Source organism: Euprymna scolopes, chromosome 4 (genome assembly GCF_053919585.1).
Source record: "Euprymna scolopes isolate OS-2025 chromosome 4, ASM5391958v1, whole genome shotgun sequence".
NCBI classification, from domain to species: domain Eukaryota; kingdom Metazoa; phylum Mollusca; class Cephalopoda; order Sepiida; family Sepiolidae; genus Euprymna; species Euprymna scolopes.
The window spans coordinates 55046201-55054534 of NC_136485.1; the positions used below are offsets into that span (position 1 = coordinate 55046201).

General features: G+C 34.7%; 2 pseudogenes; both read right to left on the reverse strand.

The window, feature by feature from the left end:
- Positions 1–4496: 4496 nt before the first annotated feature.
- On the reverse strand, positions 4497–4707 carry LOC145275018 (U2 spliceosomal RNA; annotated as a pseudogene).
- Positions 4708–6445: 1738 nt separating this feature from the next.
- On the reverse strand, positions 6446–6592 carry LOC145274254 (U2 spliceosomal RNA; annotated as a pseudogene).
- Between the last annotated feature and the right edge of the window lie 1742 nt (positions 6593–8334).

Consider the following 8334-nt stretch of genomic DNA (forward strand, 5'->3'; position numbering starts at 1 on the left):
GATGATGAACTGAGTAAATATATATTTCTTACTGACACTATTCTGGAGGTCGGAGGTTCAATCCTCATTGTGGGTTATATTAAGAATATAATTGCGAATGAGAGTGTTATATTTTAAGTGCTGAAGGTGCTCCCATAAAATAACCCTGTTGATATAATAACGTGTTCTGTTCCAAAACCCAATGTAGATTCTGGAATGCGGCAGAAAGATTATTGAGATGGAAAAGGTACACATGAAAAAGACTGGAGGATACATCGACCGAAATTTTGTGAGAATACCACTTAAGATGAGAAAAATAATTCGAATAACCGTGGTAGTACAAAACTGTTCCCTTTTACTGATACGTTATTACGTTTAAAGATAAACGATCGCTACAGGATGGGCCATGTTTCTGGTTATTTTTCATACCAGTTTAGGTTCATATTAACATAATTGTGATAACCTACACATATTGTTGAATACTCAGAAAATCGTTGTTGGAAAGTGAATTAATCAAAGAAGGAGTTTCCTTGTAATCTTGGTTCCCTCTTAACGGAGAAGGGCTTGTATTATCGTTCTGTTTATGCGCCTCTATAAAGTATTGCCGGCCGGTCAGTCCCCTGCTATTTTTGCACACTTTTCTTAGTGCCATGCTGAGTGAACTGCTTTTTCCAGGTGTAAAACTGACTTAATGTTCAACATTGCAATAAGAATGGCAATAAAGTGATTCGCAAGCATGTGCTTATAATAAAACCACAATTTTCTTCCTTTGTGTATTTTCAATTTGCTTATGATGCTGGTAGATAACCGCAAATGATTTACGAGGGACGTTCTACAAGTAACAGCTCCTCTTTTATAATTCTCCCTGAATGAATAAGATGAGATTGCATTTTGCGATGAGTGAACATAAACAACTTGTTATTGAAAAAGCACACCTTTTACTTTTGTGACTAAGTCATCGAAAGAGAGAAATAAAAACCGTTTTTACTACGTAAAAAAGATGGAGCAGAAAGGCCAACCCGTTTTAATGGAAGAACTTCTATCTTCGTAGCTTTTGAAAATTGTTAGTTTTTTAGTACAATGCCAACGGTTTCCGAGTCACTAGGGAACGAACTCCTCCACCCACACATTAACAAGGTATGTTTAATATGGACGTAGAGACTTTTTCTGATAATCATTATAAAGTGCATTAGAAATCTATTTCCTCGGTAATTCTCAGCAAATAGTGAGCGAAATATTTTCAGAATATTGAACATTGCATATTCATTCGATCTACTTGTCAACGCCTGAAGGCCATTCTAGAATAAGAGTTAATGAGTGTACAGTTGTCACGGAGAAAAAAAGTGTATTAATAGTTCGTGGTGGAAATAGAATAGAAATTGATCATTTTGGAGGCGGCTAAAAAAACTTGTTTACATTGGACTTGAAGACGATCATATTCTAGTCAGCTTAAAAGCAGACCATCGGAACAGAATTCTACGGTCAAAGAGTTCTAGGAACGAAGATTTCTTCGTGTAATTAAAGTTTAGATGTAAAACAGAAGGAGAGTGCTCATGTTGATTTTAGCAAGATGGGTGTTTTTTTGTGAAGGATTCGCAAGGGAAAGGTCATAGAATGAAGCTAAAACGATAATATTTTAGAGTAAAATAATCTATTAGGAGTTTCTTATATTATGCTCAAATGTGTAACAGCTAAAATCAAAATGGTTTTACAGCATGTTTACACTATGTAGCTACGGTTAGAAATATGATAACCTAGCTTGGGTGCCCGGCGTTGCCCGGGTATTTGTAGGTGTGTTTGAGCAAAAAAAAAAAAAATTGGTAGTAGGCAGGCCACGAAACAGGAAAACAACGTGAAAACAAACCTGGCGTCTCTGTCGTTGCGTCCATCTTCCAAACGGAACGAAATAGGAAATAACTTTTGCTGTAGAAAAATGCCCAGTTGAGGGTGAAGTAAAAAACTTTCTTTTTGTCAATTGTTCGATATTTCTTGTCCGAAATATCGAGCTTCAAGACGGTACATATTTCGTGAAAAGCAATTGCTGCTGTCGAAAGTTTAAGGTAGACATACAAACATATATACATATATACATATATTTAAAAAGACAGGTGAGATTTTTATTATAGAAGATAACCCATTTGTCTCGCTTGTCTTACGATATGGAATCAAATTACAATTAATAGTAATTACTGAAGTGAACGAGATGCGGGCTGCTAAATTCCAATGATTTTCTATTATATTTCGTTTATGTTGCTTTTTTCATTATGCTTTAGGAAGGTTAATGTGTTAGACTTTGTTAAATGCTGCTTATTTAAGATACTTAATAAACCTGCACAGTTAGATAATAAGATGAAGATTCAGCGACATCACTGCAAATCACTACATTAGCTGCAATCGGCTTTTTTATTTACTTGCTATTGATCGGAATTGTCGTCAGTAATTAATTAATATAAAGCTAATGATATTAATTTCTTCGTAGATTCAGACAAACTCCATCAATATTTTTCTGGAAGTTTTATAGTACATCATGTCTACGTAAACGTGAAATGAAAAATACGAAAACTATTTCGTCCGTTTTGTCATGGACACACATCGAAGTTGTCAACCGACAACCACATATTTGGCCCTACAGTTTTCAAACTCTTGTGGGTTATTTAATAACAAATATATGTGAAGAAAAAATAACGCGATCACCACAACTGATACGTTAAGCTCGTGTTTGTTGGCCTGCGTTATAGCAAAGTCACTGTTTCCTAGAGTTTATCTATTGACCTGTACATAAAAGAAATTCCTTACAGTTTGTTACTATTTCCGATTTACTTGTATATCTTTATAATTATCTTCTTTTTTTTTACTTCATTTATAGAAATTTGAAATATAAAAGGGTCTTGCATTTTATTGCTCCGTGATACCACAAAATTAACACAAAAACACTTTCTTTAGTAATATATATATATATATATATACATATACATATATATACATATATATACACATATATATACATATATATATACACATATATATATACATATTTAAAGGAGATTAGAACAATAGTCTAAAGAGCAAAGTGTATTTTAATGTAATAGCAAAATTACTAGTTTAATTAAAATACAGGGAAAGAAAAAGTGCTTGTTGTAATTTAGATATATAATAAGCTCAATATCAATCACATTACTATATATATATGCATATATATTTACATATATATATATATACATATATATATATAAGTTTATTATTTTTATATTCTTAACACTAAACGTTTTTAAAGGAATGTAGGAAATAAAAGTGTATTTGTATATTGTCACACTACAAATGTTTTTAAAGAACAAACATATAAGTTTTTTTTTTAATATTTTTATTGTTCCATGACAATACAAAAATTGTTAAAACTTAAATAATATTTTGAAGTAAAATATTTCTGTTCATGCTTTGTGGCTCCGTTCTGTTTTTACATCGACTTGTATTTATTTTCACTGTCTTATTTTTGGGTGTGCAATTGTTAGAAATCGCCCCCTAAAATTATATTCCGTTTGTTTAAGTCGGAATTTACGATATTAAGGAGTGGGCATACGTACGGATACAATTTTATTGATCATATTTCCGTTTATTAAGGAGTGGATGGCCTTAATTTTAAAAGTCTCTGAATGTAATACAATGTCGCAATAAATAATAAGCATTAAATTTGTATTCTACAGATTATATGTCCGAGCATGTTCGAGCATACAAAACAATTCTATTGTCATTGTAAAATTCTGTTTAATATAACTACTGTGTGTACAGGGAATTCTGGTGTATTTCTACCTAAATCTTGTTTTTAAAAAATTTTCAAAAGTATCTTAGGAAGACAAATATACACTTTTCCTCACATGATGCTTATGCAAATCGGTTAGCCGTTAGACAAGTTGGATTAAAATGTCGGATATACTAATTACTTATATTAGAGGACGCAACAATTTCTCATGTAAATGTTTGCAGGCGATTAATCTGGTAAACCTATCGGTCGACTTTAATTAAATATGTTTGAATGAATGATTGATAATGGCCAATGTGAAATTGGATATTATGTATATATATATATATATATATATATATATATATATATATATATATATATATATATATGTTTATATATATATAAATCTACGCAATAAGTGAGGTCCGATATAAACATTGCATATGTGGTTAAACTCTAATCGAACCTACTGATTTCGCTTCTGTACTTGTACATCAAATGGCTAGCCATGTCTAGCTATTCTTTTTCGATGAATTCTTCTGCAATGATTTTTGTGTAAAAACAACTAATATGTTTATTAAAAAGGAACAAGGCCGATAGCCATTAGTCGCGTGCTCTCGTGTAATGAATGGATGCGTGCGTGTAGGGTTGACATTAAATTCTTAAAGATAAACTAAAATGACCGAAAAATGAACTGGAATGACTTAAATAAATAAAAAGTAAACGGCTTAGTAATGACTTAATTGAACTTAAGGATGAACTGAATGACCTTAAGAATGACTTGAATGCTTAACGAATGACTGAAATCCTTCAAAAACAACTTGAATGGCTTTGAGACTGGCTGGTTGTAAAGTGGGTGACTATTTTACATTAAATTAACACAGAAAAATGATATCCTACTTTACATCACAAAGTTACAAACATAAGGCCAGCATGTAGTAAGAACAGATACTACACTTTGATCTTGGCTAAAAGACCAAGAAAAGGGTATTTATTTGGGCCCCCGAGCAAATTAGGCACAAGGCCGATTTTTAATGTGAGGAGTGCAGGGGAAATGGGGACCAACTCCCCTGGAGTAACGGAGCTGGATAGTGACAATTGGTATGAAGGATTGCCCCTACATTGACCAAGGTTGTATATGTAGGGTTGGTATTTATTTGCTCCCCCACCGAGGAAATTAGGCATAAGGCCGATTTTTAATGTGAGGAGTGAAGGGAAAATAATATTACACTCCACGGGGAGTAGGAGAGCTGATAAGTGACAATTGGTATGAAGGGTTTCCCCTACATAGACCAAGGTCTTATATGTGAGAGTGCCCCCACATATGGCCTTTGCTTGCAATATCTGCCGGAACAGATACTGCACTTTAAGATATTAACTTTTTTAGTCACAGGGGAAAAAGTACAGTTGGGAAAATGAACAAAAAACTTAGGCACAAGGCCAACTCAAAAAGAAAGGGGTAAGACGAGGTTGGTTTATCAATCTCGTCTCTGTTGTAAATTGTATGTGATTTTTCTCTCGGCCAGCATCTTTTATCATGGTTACCCCTTTAAATGGGTATGTATGCGTGTGTCGTGGGAGGGTGTCCTACTTAAACCCAATTTTAAAACATTTTCCATTTATATAAAAAAATACAAAAAAGATAACAATACTAATACACTTTGATCTTGGCCAAAAGGCCAAGAAAAGGGTATTTATTTGCTACCCCACCGGAAGGGAAAAAGGGGACCAGCTCCCGAGAGGTGGGAAATGGGAGCTGGTTAAAGGTCAGGCATGTGGGGTTGCCCCCACATCTGGTCTTTGCTAGTCATAGCTGGTCTTTGCTAGTCATAGCTTGCAGTATCTGCCGGAACAGATGGTATTTATTTGCTCCCCCACCGAGCAAATTAGGCACAAGGCAATTTTTTAATGTGAGGAGTTAAGGGGAAATGGGGACCAACTCCCCGGGGAGTAAGGGAGCAGGATAGTGACAATTGGTATGAAGGGGTGCCCTTACATTGACCAAGGTCTTATATGTGGGGTTTCCCCCACATATGGTATTTGCTTGCAGTATCTGCCGGAACAGATGGTATTTATTTGCTCCCCCACCGAGCAAATTAGGCACAAGGCCAATTTTTAATGTGAGGAGTGAAGGGAGGGGGAAGGGAAAAGGGGACCAGCTCCCGAGAGGTGGGAAATGGGAGCTGGTTAAAGGTCAGGCATGTGGGGTTGCCCCCACATCTGGTCTTTGCTAGTCATAGCTAGTCATAGCTTGCAGTATCTGCCGGAACAGATGGTATTTATTTGCTCCCCCACTGAGCAAATTAGGCACAAGGCCGTTTTTAATGTGAGGTAAAAACCAGCTCCCCTAAAAGTAGGCAAAAAGGGGGCACTCTGGTTACCAAAAATAATAATTGTCCCAGTATAGAGGGTTTCCCCTCCATTGACTGGTACAAACTATCCCAAGTGCAGCATCTGCCGGAACAGATGGTATTTATTTGCTCCCCCACTGAGCAAATTAGGCACAAGGCCGTTTTTAATGTGAGGTAAAAACCAGCTCCCCTAAAAGGGGTCACTCTGGTTACCAAAAATAATAAGTGTCCCAGTATAGAGGGTTTCCCCATCATTGACTGGTACAAATTATCTTAAGTGCAGCATCTGCCGGAACAGATGGTATTTATTTGCTCCCCCACTGAGCAAATTAGGCACAAGGCCGTTTTTAATGTGAGGTAAAAACCAGCTCCCCTAAAAGGGGTCACTCTTGTTACCAAAAATAATAATTGTCCCAGTATAGAGGGTTTCCCCTCCATTGACTGGTACAAATTATCTTAAGTGCAGTATCTGCCGGAACAGATACTACACTTTGATCTTGGCCAAAAGGCCAAGAAAAGCGGTATTTACTTGCTCCCCATTGACAAATTAGGCACAAAGCCGTTTTTTAACGAATAAGCGTACATGTCTTAGACTAAATAAAGGAACCTATTTCAATATGTAAAACAGTAATATATATATATATATATATATATATATATATATATATATATATATGATATACTGAGTTCGTGTAATTCAGTAAATTTTTATACCAATGCGTTTTAAGCCAAAAAGAGTTGACGTAGGGAGTAAGATACAAAATTATCATATTTCATAATTGAGCATTAATATACTGTGAAAGCAAAATCAAGACTTCAAGGAAGGTGTTGATGCGAACAAAAAGGCTTTTCCGTAACTACAACAAAGGTAAATGTATCGCACATGCTTTTCACATTAAGGGAATTTTTTCCATTTTTTCTGTCTCTTTAAAAATGCACTGTTGTCAAAAGTGTGTTTATTCATAAAGTCTAAAGAAATGCTGGTTTAGGAAAATTTTCAAATGACATAATGTTTGAAATTGTTCGACTGGGCATGGAAACAATTATAACGTTAAATGAAATATACTTTTTGTTGCCATCAACACCCTTGATTTTACTTTCACAGTATATATATATATATATATATATATATATATATATATATATATATATATGAGTAAAAATAAAATAAAAATACAAGCGATATTTGACGGTATGTTATTTGAAAGGGAAACCCGAGAATTAACAAAATAGTAATCAATGTTCCGTCCCTATTTTAGGGGGGATCATCAGGATTTCGTAGAAAAAATGTAGAGAAAACAAAAGAAACAGGGACGAAACGTTGATTACTATTTTATAAATTCTCGGGTTTCCTTCTCAAATAACATATATATATATATATATATATATATATATATATATATATATATCACGCATGAGTATATATAAATATATATATATATATGTATATATATGTATACATAGACACAAATACCCCCCACACACACACATATATATGGTCACCATTTCCCCTCCACTCCTCACATTACAAATCGGCCTTGTGCCTAATTTGCTCGTTGGGGTGGTTAAATAAATAACAACCCCACATATAAGACCTTGGTCCATGTAGGGGAAACTATTCACACCAATTGTCACTATCCAGCTCCCCTACTCCCCGGGGAGCTGGGCACCATTTCCCCTTCACTCCTCACACGATTCGATACCTCCAGACCCAAGTGAATAGCTTACTTGTCAGAACAATCCGATCACTAAAACAACCACATTTCTCTGAAGATATTAAAGATCCATGTATATGTCTGAAAATAGACACATATATAGGCTGTCAGGAAGAGTGTGCAATGACATGTCGTCCGGATAATTATTAATTTGAACACTTTGTAATTATTAATTTGAACATTTTATAATAGTTTAATCTCCGTACAAAGATACTTTACGTGGATCAATGAGGAGTAATTGTTTCTCTATCAGACGATGCTGAACTCACACGCATGCTTTTTCTTTTTTTTATAGTGCATTGGTGAACCGTCTCCTCGTTTCATTTTTCACACCCACCGAGGCTTTATCGCAATTGCTAAACTCTAGGGACAACCATTATTATGGCAACAGGCAATTTCAAATTAAATTTCGTTATTTTCATAATGTGTGTTTTTTTTTTTGTGTTTTTTTTTTTTTGTTCTAATATAACACTACAGAAAATCAATTATCTCCCCTTCCGGTGAGGAACGCCAAAAACTACAAAACATTTCTGAACATAAAGAAATAAAC